Below are 18,847 nucleotides of genomic sequence, written 5' to 3'. Positions count from 1 at the left end.
GGAAGGGGTCTGCGCTGTGGGGGGGAAGGGGTCTGTGCTGTGGGGGGGGAAGGGGTCTGCGCTGTGGGGGGGGAAGGGGTCTGCGCTGTGGGGGGGAAGGGGTCTGCGCTGTGGGGGGGAAGGGGTCTGCGCTGCGGTGGGGAAGGGGTCTGCGCTGTGGGGGGGAAGGGGTCTGCGCTGCGGTGGGGAAGGGGTCTGCGCTGTGGGGGGGGGAAGGGGTCTGCGCTGCGGTGGGGAAGGGGTCTGCGCTGTGGGGGGGGAAGGGGTCTGCACTGTGGGGGGGAAGGGGTGTGCGCTGTGGGGGGAAAGAGTCTGCGCTGTGGGGGGGAAGGGGTCTGCGCTGCGGTGGGGAAGGGGTCTGCGCTGTGGGATGGAAGGGGTCTGCGCTGTGGGGGGGAAGGGGTCTGCGCTGTGGGGGGGAAGGGGTCTGCGCTGCGGTGGGGAAGGGGTCTGCGCTGCGGGGGGGAAGGGGTCTGCGCTGTAGGTGGAAGGGGTCTGCGCTGTGGGGGGAAAAGGTCTGCGCTGTGGGGGGGAAGGGGTCTGCGCTGTGGGGGGGAAGGGGTCTGCGCTGTGGGGTGGAAGGGGTCTGCACTGTGGGGGGGGAAGGGGTCTGCGCTGTGGGGTGGAAGGGGTCTGCGCTGTGGGGTGGAAGGGGTGTGCGCTGTGGGGTGGAAGGGGTCTGCGCTGTGGGGTGGAAGGGGTGTGCGCTGTGGGGTGGAAGGGGTCTGCACTGTGGGGGGGAAGGGGTGTGCGCTGTGGGGTGGGAGGGGTCTGCGCTGTGGTGGGGGAGGGGTCTGCGCTGTGGGGGGGAAGGGATCTGCGCTGTGGGGGGGAAGGGGTGTGCGCTGTGGGGGTGGAAGGGGTCTGCGCTGTGGGGTGGAAGGGGTCTGTGCTGTGGGGGGAAGGGGTCTGCGCTGTGGTGGGGAAGGAGTCTGCGCTGTGGGGGGGAAGGAGTCTTTGCTGTGGGGGGAAGGAGTCTGCGCTGTGGGGGGAAGGAGTCTGCGCTGTGGGGGGAAGGGGTCTGCGCTGTGGGGTGGAAGGGGTCTGCGCTGTGGGGGGAAGGAGTCTGCGCTGTGGGGGGAAGGGGTCTGCGCTGTGGGGTGGAAGGGGTCTGCGCTGTGGGGTGGAAGGGGTCTGTGCTGTGGGGTGGAAGGGGTCTGCGCTGTGGGGTGGAAGGGGTCTGCGCTGTGGGGTGGAAGGGGTCTGCGCTGTGGGGTGGAAGGGGTCTGTGCTGTGGGGTGGAAGGGGTCTGCGCTGTGGGGTGGAAGGGGTCTGCGCTGTGGGGTGGAAGGGGTCTGCGCTGTGGGGTGGAAGGGGTCTGCGCTGTGGGGGGAAGGAGTCTGCGCTGTGGGGTGGAAGGGGTCTGCGCTGTGGGGTGGAAGGGGTCTGCGCTGTGGGGTGGAAGGGGTCTGCGCTGTGGGGTGGAAGGGGTCTGCGCTGTGGGGGGAAGGAGTCTGCGCTGTGGGGGGAAGGTGTCTGCGCTGTGGGGGGAAGGAGTCTGCGCTGTGGGGGGAAGGGGTCTGCGCTGTGGGGTGGAAGGGGTCTGCGCTGTGGGGGGAAGGGGTCTGCGCTGCGGGGGAAGGGCCTATGCTGCCTGTTCCATGCTGCTCCCACACCTGACTGCAGCAGGATCCCACAAGATAACCGGGCACTCCTATTGGCCCAGCAAGGCTCGCGAGAGTTCCTGCTGCAGTCAAGTGCGGGAGCAGCATGGAGCAGGCAGCACGAGCGCCTCCCCCACACCAGCACAGGCACCCTCTCCCACACCAGCACAGGCCCCCTCTCCCACACCAGCACAGGCCCCTCCCCCACACCAGCACAGGCCCCTCCCCCACACCAGCTCGTGTCCTGGTACCTGGTCTCCGGACCGGACAGAAGGTTCCGGAGGACCGCGTGTTTGACAGCACTGCACCCGTTTAGTAGCCCTTCTATGCACATACATCTCCAATTTATGTATGCCCTTCCTGAAATATGGTGTCCAGAACTTAACCCAGTACTATAGGTGCGGTCTCACCAATGGTCCATAAAGTGCACAGCATCCTATTTCTTTCTGCTGCTAATACCTCTCCCTGTACCACCTAACATCCTGCTGGCTCTCCCCATTGCTTTATTACTGTACATTGCTTTTAAGGTAGCTGAAATATTGTCTCTCAGGCCCCTTTCCTCTATAGTGGTCTTCTATACTTAAGAGAAATGAAACACCAAGGAATCTACTATATACACTGCTCTTTTTAGGCACTTTTACCAAACTTCCACTTTTCAAGGACAAATAATGTGATTAAGGAAGGTGAATACAATTGGAAAAAAGCTTTTTGTGCTTATAACAGCACCTTTTAAAGACTACTGCAAAACATGGTAGTAAATGTGATTACTATGTGCTCCATACAAACCCATACAGTTATCTCAGACCCGCTGCTTTTCTGCCAGCAATATTTACTTCAAGCAGCGTATTAAAAAACAAATGTAACGATTTGCGAACAAAAAGTAACCAAACTACAGCTGTGAATATAAATACTGGCCCTAATCTACATACGCAGACCGCAGACATGTAACCACTGAATAGATACTCTATAAACTACAGGACAGCTGACATTAGCCTTGTAAACGGTCTAGGAAGTTTGACAGCGACCAAATCACCACCAACGCTCCACGGCCAAAACTACTCACCGCCATCCACCATCTTCAAATGTCCACGGATCTCCCTAGCCGCAGAGCGTGCGGCCACCACTCCGGCTGCATTTGTGAGAGCGCCCCAGCAGGACCCTCAGTGCGACCGCCGGCAGGCAGAACACATTTTTTAATTTCACGTGGGAAACGTAAGCATGTGTCTGTCCTGCTGGCAGCCGCGCTGAGTATGCTGCTGGGTCGCACGCACAGGCGCGCTCACAAATACAGTCTGAGCAGCGGCCGTGCGAGGCGCCCTGTGGCTGGAGAGATTTGAGGACATTAAAAGATGGAGGAAGGCGGCCAGGTGGCCGGTGACGAAGGTGACCTACGGGTGAGTAGTCTTGGCGGCTATTTGGTCGCGGCCAGACATCCCATTCCGCATTGCCCATCCACACAGAGTAGCTCAATGCACAAGTCTGCCATGTTAACTTTGCGCGGTTCCCAAAAAGGCTAAGCACTACCCCATGGCGATACCCAAGATGGGTCTTTTTCCACTACCGTGGTTTCTTAATCCGTTTTTGGGGGTGTGGGAGGGAACTGCAGACACAGTGGGAATAAACATACTGAAGTATTGAAAGAAGAACTTCAAGCTGGAAGTGCAGTGTCATATTTAGTGTGGCTTTAGGCTTCTACACGTTTCCTTACATGGGAAGGCTTCAACATCAAAAAAAACTTCAGTGCACCTTAAATATTCACAAGCTCTATCCCAACTGTTAGCATTTCGTCTGGGAATTTAAAGAAAATGCATTATTCACAGAGCGCAACCAATTTCTTAGTCTCTGTGCAGAAAATAGTACACTAAACACACTCCTGACAACAGGGTAGCTCCTCGTCGCGCTGTGCATGCTTCCTCTCTAAAGAGCAGAAGCCACACTGGAACAACAGGACAAAGGAGACCTTCCATCAATGAACCTCTCTCTGCAGCTGAATCTTATTAGCGAAGCAAACATTGGGTCATTGTCCCATCTCAAAGAAACAATTGCAGGACACACAAAGCTCTCCCCCTCCATCCTGGGGCTTTCCTTCAGCGCAGAGCGGAGCTGCTTGCTATCACCCCTTAGGGACACGGGCCAAAGTCCAGCAGCCTGTGAGCAAGAAACTGTGGGGGCGCAGCTAGGAATGGGATCCGGATTTTGGAAAGCAGGCCCACGGAGTCACTTCCCTTCATTCTGTAAGAGGTCCCTTTTGGTTCAGAAATAATGTGTGCCTCTTTGTTTATGAAAATAGTACATAAATCTGCATTGATATTCAAAACAGCACTTCATATTTCAACAGTAACTGAATTAAATTGAATTCAAATACCTTCCATGTACTGAACAAAACAAAACACCTATCACCGGCATTCACATAACTCTGATAGGCCCGGGCAGCGACTGTGAAATAACCCTGGGGGCTCAACTCCAGTCCTCAAGCCACCTCTTTCCCCTCCCCCCACCCCAACAGGTCAGGTTTTCAGAATATCCCTGCTTAAGCACAGGTGGCTCAATGTGTCCCAGCTTCAGGGACTGAGCCCCCAATTGAGCCACCTGTGCTGAAGCTGGGATATCCTGAAAACCTGACCTTTTGGAGGGGCTGGAGGACTAGAGTTGAGCCCCCTTGAAATAACCTGTATCGTAATGAACAGGGGCCATTATTATTACACATTACTGTTTTAGTGTCCATTTCATTCAATCTATTGAGAGAGGTAAGAAAGCATTACAAAGATTACTACTGTAGGCTACGTGTGTGTTTAGCTCTGCCTCAATATATAAATAACACACTGGCAAGCCTATGCTACCATCACACCAATGCAGGTCTTTCCTAAACCAGACGGGGTTAATAATTAAAAACACATCTGTATTGAAGGCCTTCAGATTATTTTTCAGATTTAACCCTTTAGAGTGCACACCGTTCTCCGGAACTCAAACCAAGAGAGCGTTTGCGTAAGGAACATCCTGCTTGGAATAAGATCAGAGCGGAGGTGGAGTATCCAGCGGGCCAGGGCGTGAAGGAACCCCACTTACGTCCCAACCACATTCAGCTTTTAAGGAGCCAGCCCTTATGATTTGCAGGGCAGATCCTGGGGCTCTCAAAGGTTTAAAAGAAACAGGTGGACAAACAACCGCCTTTTGCAAACAATTAGACAATCTAAATCAGGGGCGGCAACTCCAGTCCTCCAACAGATCAAGTTTTAAAGGATATCCCTGCTTCAGCACAGGTGACTAAATCAGTGGCTTCGACTGAGTCACTGATTGAGTCACCCGTGCTGAAGTAGGGATATCCTGAAAACCTGACCTGTTGGTGGCCCTTGAGGACTGGAGTTGCCCTCCCCTGATCTAAATGGTGCCCTTAAAGCAGGGGAGTGCAAAGTTGTGGAGCAGCTCCCCCGGTGCTCGCGCCCCCCCCCCCCCTCTTACCTTGGTGTGGCGTCAAATGACGCTGCGGGGTCATGCGACATCACATGACGTCATTTGACGCCGCGTTGCCATGGAGACGAGTTCTAAAGCCGACAGAATCAAGGTAAGTTGAGGTTGCTGTGGCCTCACGCGATCCCAAAGGCATTTAAATTAAATGCCAGGGGAAAGAGGGCGGGGCCTCTGCAACCGCGGTGCAGCCCTCCCCCCCCCACCCCCCACCCCTCCAGAAAAATCTCACGCCCCCCAGTTTGCGCACCCCTGCCTTAAAGTAATTTAACCATGCTAAAAAGCTTCTTGTGTTTTTCTGGAAATGAGTTATAAATTGCATTTCTTAGGGGCATCTAAATGAATCAGTATTTGTCCATCAACCTAGCCTGGTCCTGATCATAAACATTCCCCCACAAGAGACTGTGCAAACGCTTATTGAAAACATAGTGGCATCAGACATAACCGTATCAAACCCCTTCCAGGTCTTATTTACAATGATTTAACATCTCCTTGGGGGAACATATGTACACGTGTGTCATGCATGTGTCCTCCCTCCCACATTGTACAGTGCTGCAGGATATGTTGGAACACACAAAATATAATACTACTAATAATATATATTTATAACTTAAAAATACTTCTAGAACAGATTTTTTTTTATAAAAATGGCACAAATTACTCAGAACTCCTTAAAAATGCTAATGCAATTGGTATAATTTGGTCGCAGAGGGATTTTCACCTTAAAAAGGTCCTCTTTACACCAGATTTAAAAAAACCAGTAAAGAGTATTTACATTCTGCTCATAATTCTGTTATAACGCCCCCACACACAAAAAAAAATTATATATATATTTTTTTTTTTCTAAAGTAGAAACTATCCAAAAAGCTCATCCTATAGCATGTGTTTAACTTCTTCACTGCCCAGGAAAGCAGGTTAAAACCTGCAGAAATATGGATAATATGGGGCAGAGATTCCTTATTTTGAACCACAACCCGCATGGGAACTCCCAGCTTTATTGCAGAGATAAAACATACATCTAAGGCCCCGGACATGTTACCTGCTTGCTGGCGGAAGCGCGCTGAGGCGCGCTCCCGCTCAGCACTGAGCCCCTACAGCCGCAATTAGAGCGGCTTTAGTAGGGGCTCACCTGCGCTTCCGCGCGCTTGCGGAAGCGCAGGTCTTGGGGGAATTTAAAATTCCCCCGCTTGCCGGCGAGACAGGCCGGTCACGTGAGCGGTTCGCCCAATGAGGGCGAACCAGCTCCGTGATGTCACTGGCCCGCCCCCGGCCAGTGACGCGCCCGCCCCCTGACGGTCTGTCCCCCTTCTACCCCGATCCATGTCTCGTGTGTGTGTGTGTGTGTGTATGTATATGCATGTGTGTGTGTGTGTGTGTGCCTTTGTGTGTGTGTGTGTGTGTGTGTGCCTTTGTGTGTGTGTGTGTGTGTGTGTGCCTTTGTGTGTGTGTGTGTGTGTGTGCCTTTGTGTGTGTGTGCCTTTGTGTATGCATGTGTGTGTGTGCCTTTGTGTATGCATGTGTGTGTGTGTGTGTGTGTGTGTGTGTGTGTGTGCCTTTGTGTATGCATGTGTGTGTGTGTGTGTGTGTGTGCCTTTGTGTATGCATGTGTGTGTGTGTGTGTGTGTGTGTGTGTGTGTGTGTGTGTGTGTGTGCATTTGTGTATGCATGTGTGTGTGTGTGCCTTTGTGTATGCATGTGTGTGTGTGTGTGTGTGTGTGTGCCTTTGTGTATGCATGTGTGTGTGCCTTTGTGTGTGTGTGCCTTTGTGTATGCATGTGTGTGTGTGTGCCTTTGTGTATGCATGTGTGTGTGTGTGTGCCTTTGTGCGTGTGCGTGTGCATGTGTGTGTGTGTGTATGTGTATGCATGTGTGTGTGTGTGTGTGTGTGTGTGTATGTACAGTATATGTGTGTGCATGTGTGTGTGCATGTGTGTGTGCATGTGTGTGTGCGTGTGTGTGTGTGTGTATGCGTGTGTGTGTATGTGTATGCGTGTGTGCGCGTGTGTGTGTGTGTGTGTATGTATATGTGTGTGCATGTGTGTGTGCATTGTGTGTGTGTGTGTGTGTGTGTGTATGTGTATGCGTGTGTGCGCGTGTGTGTGTGCGTGAATATATTTATCAAAGTTGCACAATGTTAATAAATAATTTATTCTCACAACATGTCTTTTTTTTTTAATTTTTAAGATATTATATAATACACACACACACACACACACACACACACACACGTTCCCCAGTGACACACACACTGACAGCTACCAACACACACAGTGATACCCGCCTCCCAAGCGCTTGCTGTCTCCTCTGTAAGGACAGCAAAAAGCTCCAGGTAGAGCGAGCGGCAGCAAGCGAGAGCGAGCAAGCGCCAAACATGGCCAAGGCCTAATGGATGATTAGCTTGGCTGCGAGAGCAGGCAGTAATGTTATACACATATAAGATTACCTTACCCCTGACACACCCAGCAAAAGCGCCGAGTGCTCCCGATGGCCTGATACTCCACATATTTCCACCCAATTCACCACCCTTCACAGCAAGAGGGGCAGGAAGAGAACTACTCTGCAATGGATGGCTGAATTAGTCACTTGAACACCAGCATTAAAGCAGTCGTGTATACAAATGAGTACGGTGTAAGTATAGGCAGCAGCACTATAAAAACATTACAGCTCAAAAAGTTCCCCCTTCTTAGGATTGGTCCCCACTGGCTACTGCAGCGCCTGCCGGACAAGAGCCGCCCCTCAATGGGGCCGGGGGTGGCCGCTGCGCGGTGCGTTTTTCAGACTCACATTAAAAGTGTGATTAGACCTGTGACGGAGCGTTAGGCCACGCCCCCGGCGGTACAGCCAATGAGGGTGAAACTGCCGGGTGACGTCATGGCCGCGCCCCTCGTCTTTCCCCCTGCAGCTAACTGCAGGCCGGGGAATTCGGCTGCACGCGCCGCCAGCCTCGCAGCCGCGCGTGCAGCGCAGGCACTAGGGCCGTAGCCTTAGGCCAAGTCCATACAGCTTTCGCCCGCGCGGAGGCGTGCACGTCCATGATGTCACCAGCGTGAAGCAGGGTGCTTCGGACATGCTAGACACACCGTCGGGGGGACGTGTTTAGGGGCGTGTCCTTGATGTCACGGAGCTAGTTCGCTCTCATTGGGCGAACTGCTCACGTGACCTGCCAGTCGTGCAGAGAAATCAGTTTCAACCAATTCCTCGCGCAACGCGCCCCCTCCTGCTGTCGCACCCGCACGGTCTATGGGCGTGATCAATGCCTTAAGGCAATGTGATCGTGCCGCGCGCGGACAGCATGGACTTAGCCTAAAGCTGCACTTATACAGATTGCGACGTCGACTGATGACGTCACCCTTGAGACAAGTTTTATTTGGAAGTTTAGGCGACGCAGCTGGATGACGTCATAAAAGGGGAGGGCAGAGGCACGGAGAAGCTCCCGATTGGCCGCAAGGGGAGACCGTTGCAGAAAAAAATCAAATATCAATGACTACCAGATTTCTGGTAGCACTGTCGCTCCGTTGCCATCGCTTCCACTATAAGTGCATGCAACGGCGACAATGCATTTTTTTTTCCGCGACCCGACATCGCCAGCACTATAAGCGCAGCCTTAGAAAGCCATGCAGTAACAAAGGAGGGAGAGGGAATAGGGGGTATGATACCTTATATTCCACCAACAATTAGTTGATGTTACAAGCTTTCCAACCTTTCAGGGTCCTTCATCAGGTCCTAATCCTACCCGGAGAGGTTCGAAAGCTTGTAAAATACCAACTACTTGTTGGTCCAATAAAAAGGTTTCATACCCCCTACTCCCTCTCCCTACTATGTTACTACATGGAAGGATGGACCAACACGGCTACCCACCCTTCTTTGCTTATATAGCTATGAAATATATTAAACTTTTTCTACAGTCGCAATGTATTTGCAGGAAGAGATTGTACCTCACCTCTCCGCACTGTCCTGTAACCAAGAGCATTGTGTGTGGTTAATGGTTTCAGCAGATAAAACAAAAAGTGGGATAACTCCAATGCGGTTTTAGGAAATATTTTAGATAAGAAAAAACCCACTGAAGCTTTATATACAGTATTGCCAATCCGTATCACTGTATGCTATTCATTTTTTGTTAAGCGCATTCATACTTAAACACAACAATTGACCTTTTCCAGATTAACCTTGCGGTTGTGCTCGCTATTAATATATTGCATTCGGAGACGGTCTGACTAAGCTTATCTGAATCCCTGAGGGCTATTTCTTGAACAAGGGAAATTTAAAAACACGGATAGAAATATTGATCTATATGCATATCCTGGCCAGGTTCACCATCTTGGAGATGTATCTTGACCATACCTCTCTATTCACTCGCAGGTTTTGCAGAGCAGGGATTTCTCCGTGTGCACATTCTAAAGTTGTTCTGTTTGGTGGGCAATACTTAGAACGTATTAAATGATGTACTTTTCCACATTCGTGCAAGAAACTATAGCAGCAATTCTACCAGCGAGGCATGCTAAAAATGTCGCTACTATCAGACACATACTGACCTTCCGAAAACCCATCAGTGGAACATTTAGCATCAGAAGCATGTAGGTTGTTTAAATAATGCAAATTCAGAGGTATTTGCTCCTGAAACAAAATCTCAGCTGAGTTCCAACCAGCGATGACATGTTCTGTCCCAGTGAAGAGGCGACAACTATCCTGTTCCAAATTACAAGCCTCGAAACGTGTTCATGTTGATGCCTCACTAAAATGTGACTGCCACCAGCCGCCTTAAACCGTCTCGCACCAGGCAGACAGTTCTGCGCTTTAAAAATCACTCAAAGGGGTCAAACACTGCCATCTAATTAACCCCTTCATGATATGCGGGATTCCTTTAAGCTTCAAAAAGTCATCAGTTGTTGAGTGTTAGTACCATGTATTGCCTAAATTACTGAAACTGAGCACATGCAGCAACTCTAGATACAACTAGAAATGCAAATACCAAAGAATTCAGGCAGTAGGGAGTTTGAATGCAGTTTCCAGGGAACTCAAGGTTAATTCCCCAAACCAACACCAGTCATTTGGCAATATGACTCTAGGATCTGATTGTACTTTACAGCAGAGGGGCTCAATTCCAGGCCTCATGCCCCCACCCCCCAAACAGGTCAGGTTTTCAGGATATCCCAGCTGCAGCACAGGTGGCACAATCAGAGGCTCAGTCAAAGACTGAGCCTCTGATTGAGCCACCTGTGCTGAAGCAGGCATATTCTAAAAACCTGACCTGTTGAGGGGGCTTGAGGACTGGAGTTGAGCCCCCCTGCTTTAGAGCACAGACTAAAATAAAACTCGGCCAATTAATCTCATGCTGTCGAAGACTGCTCATAATTCAAATTGCAGGTGAGCTCTGCAAGTAAAACATTCATGTAGTTCCCATGGCTACTCGGTCACATTCGCCACTTCCCCCCAAACCATGCACACGTCATAACGATGCCGCCATAAAGAACAAAGCAAGTCGGGGGGCAATAAGCTCTTAGTCCAAGATAAGGTTTTAAATCTATCACAAGAGCACCAAGTCAGAGTGCATCTTCAGGATTGCAACACACATCTCATTTTTGTTCCACGTGCCTTCTTATGTGTTCCCAAATGTATTCGTTATGCTATAAACCACGTGCAGTTTATGTTCCCCAGGACAGGATTGGGAACATATAGTTGTTATAAACTAGAGGTACCTTCACTGTGGAGCTACACAAAAGCACTGTAAAATAGACTGAGATCTGGAAGCAGGGCAGGAAGGACCACGAGCTCCCACGTGCAAGACACCCCCTTAAAGCACACACTGCTTGCATAAATGACCTTTTAAATTGGTAACCCACCACTTTTCTCTCTTTAAAATTTAAGGATCCTCATGAACAATGATATGGACCATAAAAGAGTCAGAAGAAAGATGTTCTTATGGCCCAAAACAGTGTTGATGAGCAGGGTTTTAATGGATAAGGAACAAATTAGGTTCTTATTTTACATACACGTGGTTACTTACGCATTTAAGTGCAATAAAGGAGGGGTTCTCAACTCCAGTCCTCAAGACCCTCTAATAGGTCAAGTTTTAAGGGTATCCCTGCTTCAGCACAGGTGGCTCAATAAGTGGCTCAGTCTTTCGACAGCACCACTGATTGAGCCACCTGTGCTGAAGCAGGGATATCCTGAAAACCAGACCTGTTGAGAGGGGGGGGTGCCTTGAGGACTGGAGTTGAGAACCCCTGCAATAAAGTATAGGCTCTCCCCATTCATGTATCTTATTTTAGGGAAGGCTTTTACATGCATAATGTACTCTGAGAATCCAAAACATGACACTCCTATTTAAAAAAATAAAATAAAAAGTGTGTGTGCCGAGCACGCGCATTTTAAGTAAAACTTATTTGTCTTTTGTCACATAAATTGTATTTGTCAGGTGGTGTTTATAATTAAAAATCAAAACACAATTTCAGTGCCAAAACGCAAAGAAGTCTGACTTAGAACGCGTTTTAGCTATTTTCACTTCTATATTTATAGTAACTGTGAATTCCTTGCGTGTCAGTCTGTGTGTGTGTGTGTCTCTGTGTGTGTGTGTGTGTGTCTCTGTGTCCTGCTGCTGGTGCGCCGGTGCCTTCTGGCAGGCGCGCCGAGCCGGAACCAGCGCCTACTGCGCAGGTGCGCTCGGCTGGAGCCATCGGCAACGGCTCCTGCTTGCCGAGCGCGAGAGGCCTCCGCATCCACGCCGAGCTGGCAACACTGACGGCCTCTTCTGCCAGCAGTGACGTCACTTCCGTGGCTGCACTTCCGTCACCATGAAGGCGATTTACTCCAAGGCAAATTTTCATTTGGTAGGTTTGCCAGCATAGAAGTTTCACTTCAAAAGCCTTAAATTATGACGATTAGAGTTTCAGGGTCATATCTGCCCAGGAGGTGCAGGCAACAAAGGATGACAGTACTAACAACTCACTGTGTGGTAAATATACAAGTCCATGGGGGGCCGTCTGTCACGCAGTTATCACACAATGAGCATGGAAGAGATGTCTTCCTCTGTCACACAGTGTAATCAAGTGAGTGGGATCTGTCACTCTCTGGGGAGGGGATTAATGGCCATCGCGCTCTCTCTGGGGGTCTAATTAGTCTCTCAGGGAAGGTGAGAGGTTTCTCTGCAGTCAAATTAGGTTATTTGATTTATTGGCATGACATTTACATTTCAGTGTTGCCAAAGCCTTGTATAAAAGAGAGCAGGTTATAATATTTATAAGGTACATAGGTAACAGTTACACAGAAGTATGTGGGGTTTAGGTTTACGGCGCGTCTCAGTCTGTGGGTTTATCTGTGTGCGGCTAAATCTGCAGTCACTTTCTCTCTAGAGGATCCGGCTTATCTCTCTGAGGGAACAGTTATCCAACTGCCTTCTCTCACTGGAACGGGTCCCTCTCTATCCCCCTCAGTGGCAACTCTCTCCTGGAGGCAGCTCTCTCTCTCTCCTGGAGGCAGCTCTCTCTATCTCCTGGAGGCAGCTCTCTCTCTCTCTCCTGGAAGCAGCTCTCTCTCTCTCTCTCCTGGAAGCAGCTCTCTCTCTCTCTCTCCTGGAGGCAGCTCTCTCTCTCTCTCTCCTGGAGGCAGCTCTCTCTCTCTCTCGGAGGCAGCTCTCTCTCGGAGGCAGCTCTCTCTCGGAGGCAGCTCTCTCTCTCTCTCGGATACAGCTCTCTCTCTCTCGGAGGCAGCTCTCTCTCTCTCTCTCTTGGAGGCAGCTCTCTCTCAGAGGCAGCTCTCTCTCGGAGGCAGCTCTCTCTCTCGGAGGCAGCTCTCTCTCTCGGAGGCAGCTCTCTCTCTCGGAGGCAGCTCTCTCTCTCGGAGGCAGCTCTCTCTCTCGGAGGCAGCTCTCTCTCTCTCGGAGGCAGCTCTCTCTCGGCGGCAGCTCTCTCTCTCTCGGCGGCAGCTCTCTCTCTCTCGGCGGCAGCTCTCTCTCTCTGCGGCAGCTCTCTCTCGGAGGCAGCTCTCTCTCGGAGGCAGCTCTCTCTCTCTCTCTCGGAGGCAGCTCTCTCTCTCTCTCTCGGAGGCAGCTCTCTCTCTCTCTCTGAGGCAGCTCTCTCTCTCTCTCTGAGGCAGCTCTCTCTCTCTCTCTGAGGCAGCTCTCTCTCTCTCTGAGGCAGCTCTCTCTCTCTCTGAGGCAGCTCTCTCTCTCTCTCTGAGGCAGCTCTCTCTCTCTCTGAGGCAGCTCTCTCTCTCTCTGAGGCAGCTCTCTCTCTCTCTGAGGCAGCTCTCTCTCTCTCTGAGGCAGCTCTCTCTCTCTCTCTCTCTGAGGCAGCTCTCTCTCTCTCTCTCTCTCTGAGGCAGCTCTCTCTCTCTCTCTCTCTCTCTGAGGCAGCTCTCTCTCTCTCTCTCTCTCTCTGAGGCAGCTCTCTCTCTCTCTCTCTCTCTGAGGCAGCTCTCTCTCTCTCTCTCTCTCTCTCTCTGAGGCAGCTCTCTCTCTGAGGCAGCTCTCTCTCTGAGGCAGCTCTCTCTCTCTCTGAGGCAGCTCTCTCTCTCTCTGAGGCAGCTCTCTCTCTCTCTGAGGCAGCCCTCTCTCTCTCTCTATGAGGCAGCTCTCTCTCTCTCTCTCTGAGGCAGCTCTCTCTCTCTCTGAGGCAGCTCTCTCTCTCTCTGAGGCAGCTCTCTCTCTCTGAGGCAGCTCTCTCTCTCTGAGGCAGCTCTCTCTCTCTCTCTGAGGCAGCTCTCTCTGAGGCAGCTCTCTCTCTCTGAGGCAGCTCTCTCTCTCTGAGGCAGCTCTCTCTCTCTGAGGCAGCTCTCTCTCTCTGAGGCAGCTCTCTCTCTCGGAGGCAGCTCTCTCTCTCGGAGGCAGCTCTCTCTCTCGGAGGCAGCTCTCTCTCTCGGAGGCAGCTCTCTCTCTCGGAGGCAGCTCTCTCTCTCTCTCTCTCTCGGAGGCAGCTCTCTCTCTCTCTCTCGGAGGCAGCTCTCTCTCTCTCTCTCGGAGGCAGCTCTCTCTCTCTCTCTCGGAGGCAGCTCTCTCTCTCGGAGGCAGCTTTCTCTCTCTCTCGGAGGCAGCTCTCTCTCTCTCAGAGGCAGCTCTCTCTCTCTCGGAGGCAGCTCTCTCTCTCTCTCGGAGGCAGCTCTCTCTCTCTCTCGGAGGCAGCTCTCTCTCTCTCTCTCGGAGGCAGCTCTCTCTCTCTCTCTCGGAGGCAGCTCTCTCTCTCTCTCGGAGGCAGCTCTCTCTCTCTCTCGGAGGCAGCTCTCTCTCTCTCTCGGAGGCAGCTCTCTCTCTCTCTCTCTCTCGGAGGCAGCTCTCTCTCTCTCGGAGGCAGCTCTCTCTCTCTCTCTCTCGGAGGCAGCTCTCTATCTCGGAGGCAGCTCTTTCTCTCGGAGGCAGCTCTCTCTCTCGGAGGCAGCTCTCTCTCTCTCGGAGGCAGCTCTCTCTCTCGGAGGCAGCTCTCTCTCTCTCGGAGGCAGCTCTCTCTCTCTCGGAGGCAGCTCTCTCTCTCTCGGAGGCAGCTCTCTCTCTCTCGGAGGCAGCTCTCTCTCTCTCGGAGGCAGCTCTCTCTCTCTCGGAGGCAGCTCTCTCTCTCGGAGGCAGCTCTCTCTCTCGGAGGCAGCTCTCTCTCTCGGAGGCAGCTCTCTCTCTCTCGGAGGCAGCTCTCCCTCTCGGAGGCAGCTCTCCCTCTCGGAGGCAGCTCTCTCTCTCGGAGGCAGCTCTCTCTCTCGGAGGCAGCTCTCTCTCTCTCGGAGGCAGCTCTCTCTCTCTCGGAGGCAGCTCTCTCTCTCTCGGAGGCAGCTCTCTCTCTCTCTCGGATGCAGCTCTCTCTCTCTCTCGGAGGCAGCTCTCTCTCTCTCGGAGGCAGCTCTCGGAGGCAGCTCTCTCTCTCTCTCGGAGGCAGCTCTCTCTCTCTCGGAGGCAGCTCTCTCTCTCTCGGAGGCAGCTCTCTCTCTCTCTCGGAGGCAGCTCTCTCTCTCTCTCTCAGAGGCAGCTCTCTCTCTCGGAGGCAGCTCTCTCTCTCTCTCTCTCAGAGGCAGCTCTCTCTCTCTCTCTCTCTCTCAGAGGCAGCTCTCTCTCTCTCTCTCTCCTGGAGGCAGCTCTCTGTCTCTCCTGGAGGCAGCTCTCTCTCTCTCTCCTGGAGGCAGCTCTCCCTCTCTCTCTCTCCTGGAGGCAGCTCTCTCTCTCTCTCTCTCTCTCTCTCTCTCCTGGAAGCTGCTCTCTCTCTTCTGGAGGCTGCTCTCTCTCTCCTGGAGGCTGCTCTCTCTCTCCTGGAGGCTGCTCTCTCTCTCTCTCTCTCTCTCCTGGAGGCTGCTCTCTCTCTCTCCTGGAGGCTGCTCTCTCTCTCTCCTGGAGGCTGCTCTCTCTCTCCTGGAGGCAGCGCTCTCTCTCTCTCCTGGAGGCAGCGCTCTCTCTCTCTCTCCTGGAGGCAGCGCTCTCTCTCTCTCTCCTGGAGGCAGCGCTCTCTCTCTCTCTCCTGGAGGCAGCGCTCTCTCTCTCTCTCCTGGAGGCAGCGCTCTCTCTCTCTCCTGGAGGCAGCGCTCTCTCTCTCTCCTGGAGGCAGCGCTCTCTCTCTCTCCTGGAGGCAGCGCTCTCTCTCTCTCCTGGAGGCAGCGCTCTCTCTCTCTCTCCTGGAGGCAGCGCTCTCTCTCACTACTGGAGGCAGCGCTCTCTCACTACTGGAGGCAGCGCTCTCTCACTACTGGAGGCAGCGCTCTCTCACTACTGGGAGCAGCGCTCTCTCACTACTGGGAGCAGCGCTCTCTCACTACTGGGAGCAGCGCTCTCTCACTGACTCTCCTGGAGGCAGCTCTCTCACTTTCGTGGAGGCAGCTCTCTCTCTCTCTCGGAGGCAACTCTCTCTCTCTCTGAGGCAGCTCTCTCTCTCGGAGGCAGCTCTCTCTCTCGGAGGCAGCTCTCTCTCTCGGAGGCAGCTCTCTCTCTCGGAGGCAGCTCTCTCTCTCGGAGGCAGCACTCTCTCTCTCGGAGGCAGCTCTCTCTCTCTCGGAGGCAGCTCTCTCTCTCGGAGGCAGCTCTCTCTCTCTCGGAGGCAGCTCTCTCTCTCTCTCGGAGGCAGCTCTCTCTCTCTGAGGCAGCTCTCTCTCTCTCTCTCTCTCTGAGGCAGCTCTCTCTCTCTCTCTGAGGCAGCTCTCTCTCTCTCTCTCTGAGGCAGCTCTCTCTCTCTCTCTGAGGCAGCTCTCTCTCTCTCTCTCTCTGAGGCAGCACTCTCTCTCTCGGAGGCAGCTCTCTCTCTCTCGGAGGCAGCTCTCTCTCTCTCTCAGAGGCACCTGGAAGCTGCTCTCGCCCTCTCCTGGAGGCTGCTCTCTCTCTCTCTCCTGGAGGCTGCTCTTTCTCTCTCTCCTGGAGGCTGCTCTCTGTCTCTCTCCTGGAGGCTGCTCTCTCTCTCTCTCTCTCTCTCTCTCTCTCTCTCTCTCTCTCGGAGGCAGCTCTCTCTCTCTCTCTCAGAGGCACCTGGAAGCTGCTCTCGCCCTCTCCTGGAGGCTGCTCTCTCTCTCTCTCCTGGAGGCTGCTCTTTCTCTCTCTCCTGGAGGCTGCTCTCTGTCTCTCTCCTGGAGGCTGCTCTCTCTCTCTCTCTCTCTCACTCGCTCTCTCTCCTGGAGGCATCTCTCTCTCTCCTGGAGGGATCTCTCTCTCTCTCTCCTGGAGGCATCTCCCTCTCTCTCTGACTCTCCTGGAGACATCTCCATCTCCCTCTCTCCTGGAGGCAGCGCGCGCTCTCACCTGTATAGTGCAGTTCCATATCAGTGCAGCCGGTGAATGTCTCTCCTAAGCACCGCCGCTCCCTCTCTGCGGGCGGAAGGCCTCACACTCCGACACCTTCACCAACATGGCCGCCGCTGCCACCATCCACCAATCAGGGCCGCGCAGTGTAGTTGACGCCGCGGAGGCACCGCCCCCTCAGCGTGACAGCGCATTATACCTGCCCAGCTCCGAGGAATGCTGGCCGGTGACGTCACCGCAATAAGTAAAACGTCACACACACAAGTAAACGACATATATTTATTTAAAGGAGAAATGCAAATAGAAAACACATCTAGGGCGCGCGTGTATATATATATATATATATGCCACGAATAACATTTTATTATATAATATATATATATATATACACACACACATTCACACATTCACACATACACACATTTTTAATGCCCATATACTGGAGCAAGAAAGAAATCGATTATTTTGCATTTTAATAGACCAGCATCATGTTTTTATACATTTTATATAAGGACATTTCATGTTAGCCCATACAAGGTAGCAACTGCCCGCAGAAAAATGTCCTTTTTCATAGTATGCGAAGCGCGTAGTTCCGAGCTGGGACGTGTCGCTTTTTGTCCGTTGACGGCCATGTATCTTCCCTAAGCACTTTGCCCACTCCCATAGGGTAAGTCAGACATCACTACTGCAGTGACGCCGGCGTATCTGTGAGAGCGCATTTTTAGGTTGGCGTGCTTCGTAGACTGCAGTCATGGGCAGCAACAGCACTCTAATCATTAAGTAAGGCCTCGTTCAGGGTGCTGGCTTCGGAGGGAGGGCGTGCTTACGTGTGAGCTGCCGTGGGACACAATGTATTAAAATTGAATATTGGTTGTCAGGGTAGCAGCTGCTCTGTCTCCGAAGTGCGAAGTTGACGCTGGCTACAGTTTCAATAAACAAACCAAGTCGTTTTTTGAAGCTGCAGCAGCGTCACTGGGACCTCGGCAGCCAATGAAATCATTCTTGAGAATGATTTCAAGACAGCAACTTCGATCCCTAACCTCAGGTCTGTAGCCCCGCCCCCTCAACTCCTGAAAAAGTCTGCTGGGGATGAACACACATCGCCCAGCAGACTGCCGCCCGCCCTCCCGAACGCCCGCCCTCCAACTCCTGCCTCTGGCACCCTGAACGAGGCCTTATACTGACTGGAATCGATGTATTTTCAGTCACAGCTAGAGTCTATCGTAAAGTGTTCAAAACTGCTGCTCGTGCCTACATCTTCATTGATGTTAAGTACGACTGTAGCTACTTCATATGCTTACTGTAGTGCTACTTTCAGTACACAACCCAAATAAACAGTTAAATCTGTAACAGTTTAGTGGTAAGAGGGTCCCATTCAGGGTTCCCACTTGTGATTTGGGGTAATTAATTGTGATACTATATAGCAGGTAACACAGTATAACTACCTTACCACTGCAGTATAACTTAATACCTATCAATCCTTCAGCAATAGGATACAAAGTGGTTATACGACTAGATATCCACTTTAAGATCATATGTACTAAATATATAGATCATACGCTTCAAGTTTCAGATTATACTATACATCTCAGCACTCTATCAATTAGCTAGATCGGTAGCACATATACGCCCACACGCCCTCCGTTATTTTTAATTCATTTTAATTATTTTTTTTGTTTTTCATCGCTTCACCCAAACACTAATAATAATAATAATAATAAAGCATTCATTTTAATTTAGGATGTCTCTCTAGTGCCACATATTGGGATCCTTTCTTTCCAAGTCTACAGTTTATTTCCCTGTGAGCACCGCCCCTTTACACTGTTTGGCATTTCCTCTATTATCAATTAGACCTCTTTTTTACGTTGAGCAGGGTTATCATACGACTTCAATAAGCCTATTTCTGTCTACCTCATTAACTTGATACTCAATAAACTGTACTACCTTACATCTTCCCTGCGGCTGTCTGTCATCCTTACTGGGTCTCACAAGGACGCCGGGGTCTGCGTATACACCACACAGGTATACAGAGAACCAGCTGCTGACGGAAGGAGGCACAACAGTGCATAAAGAACTTACCGATGAG

At 51.8% G+C, this 18,847-nt stretch overlaps 1 protein-coding gene across 3 annotated transcripts in view; it reads right to left on the bottom strand.

Annotated features, from left to right (window-relative positions):
* Nucleotides 1-16,919, bottom strand: part of PLEKHA1 (pleckstrin homology domain containing A1) — a 40,095-nt gene extending 23,176 nt beyond the window's left edge. For all 3 annotated transcript variants that reach the window (XM_075612111.1, XM_075612110.1, XM_075612108.1), the window contains exon 1: nucleotides 16,762-16,919. The gene's annotated coding sequence lies outside the window, so the exon portion shown is untranslated. The remainder of the gene's footprint in view (nucleotides 1-16,761) is intronic.
* Nucleotides 16,920-18,847: the final 1,928 nt, after the last annotated feature.

Source organism: Ascaphus truei, chromosome 8, assembly GCF_040206685.1.
Source record: "Ascaphus truei isolate aAscTru1 chromosome 8, aAscTru1.hap1, whole genome shotgun sequence".
Lineage (NCBI taxonomy): Eukaryota > Metazoa > Chordata > Amphibia > Anura > Ascaphidae > Ascaphus > Ascaphus truei.
Note: the sequence above shows the minus strand (reverse complement) of the source record. Positions and strands in the feature narration are given on the sequence as shown.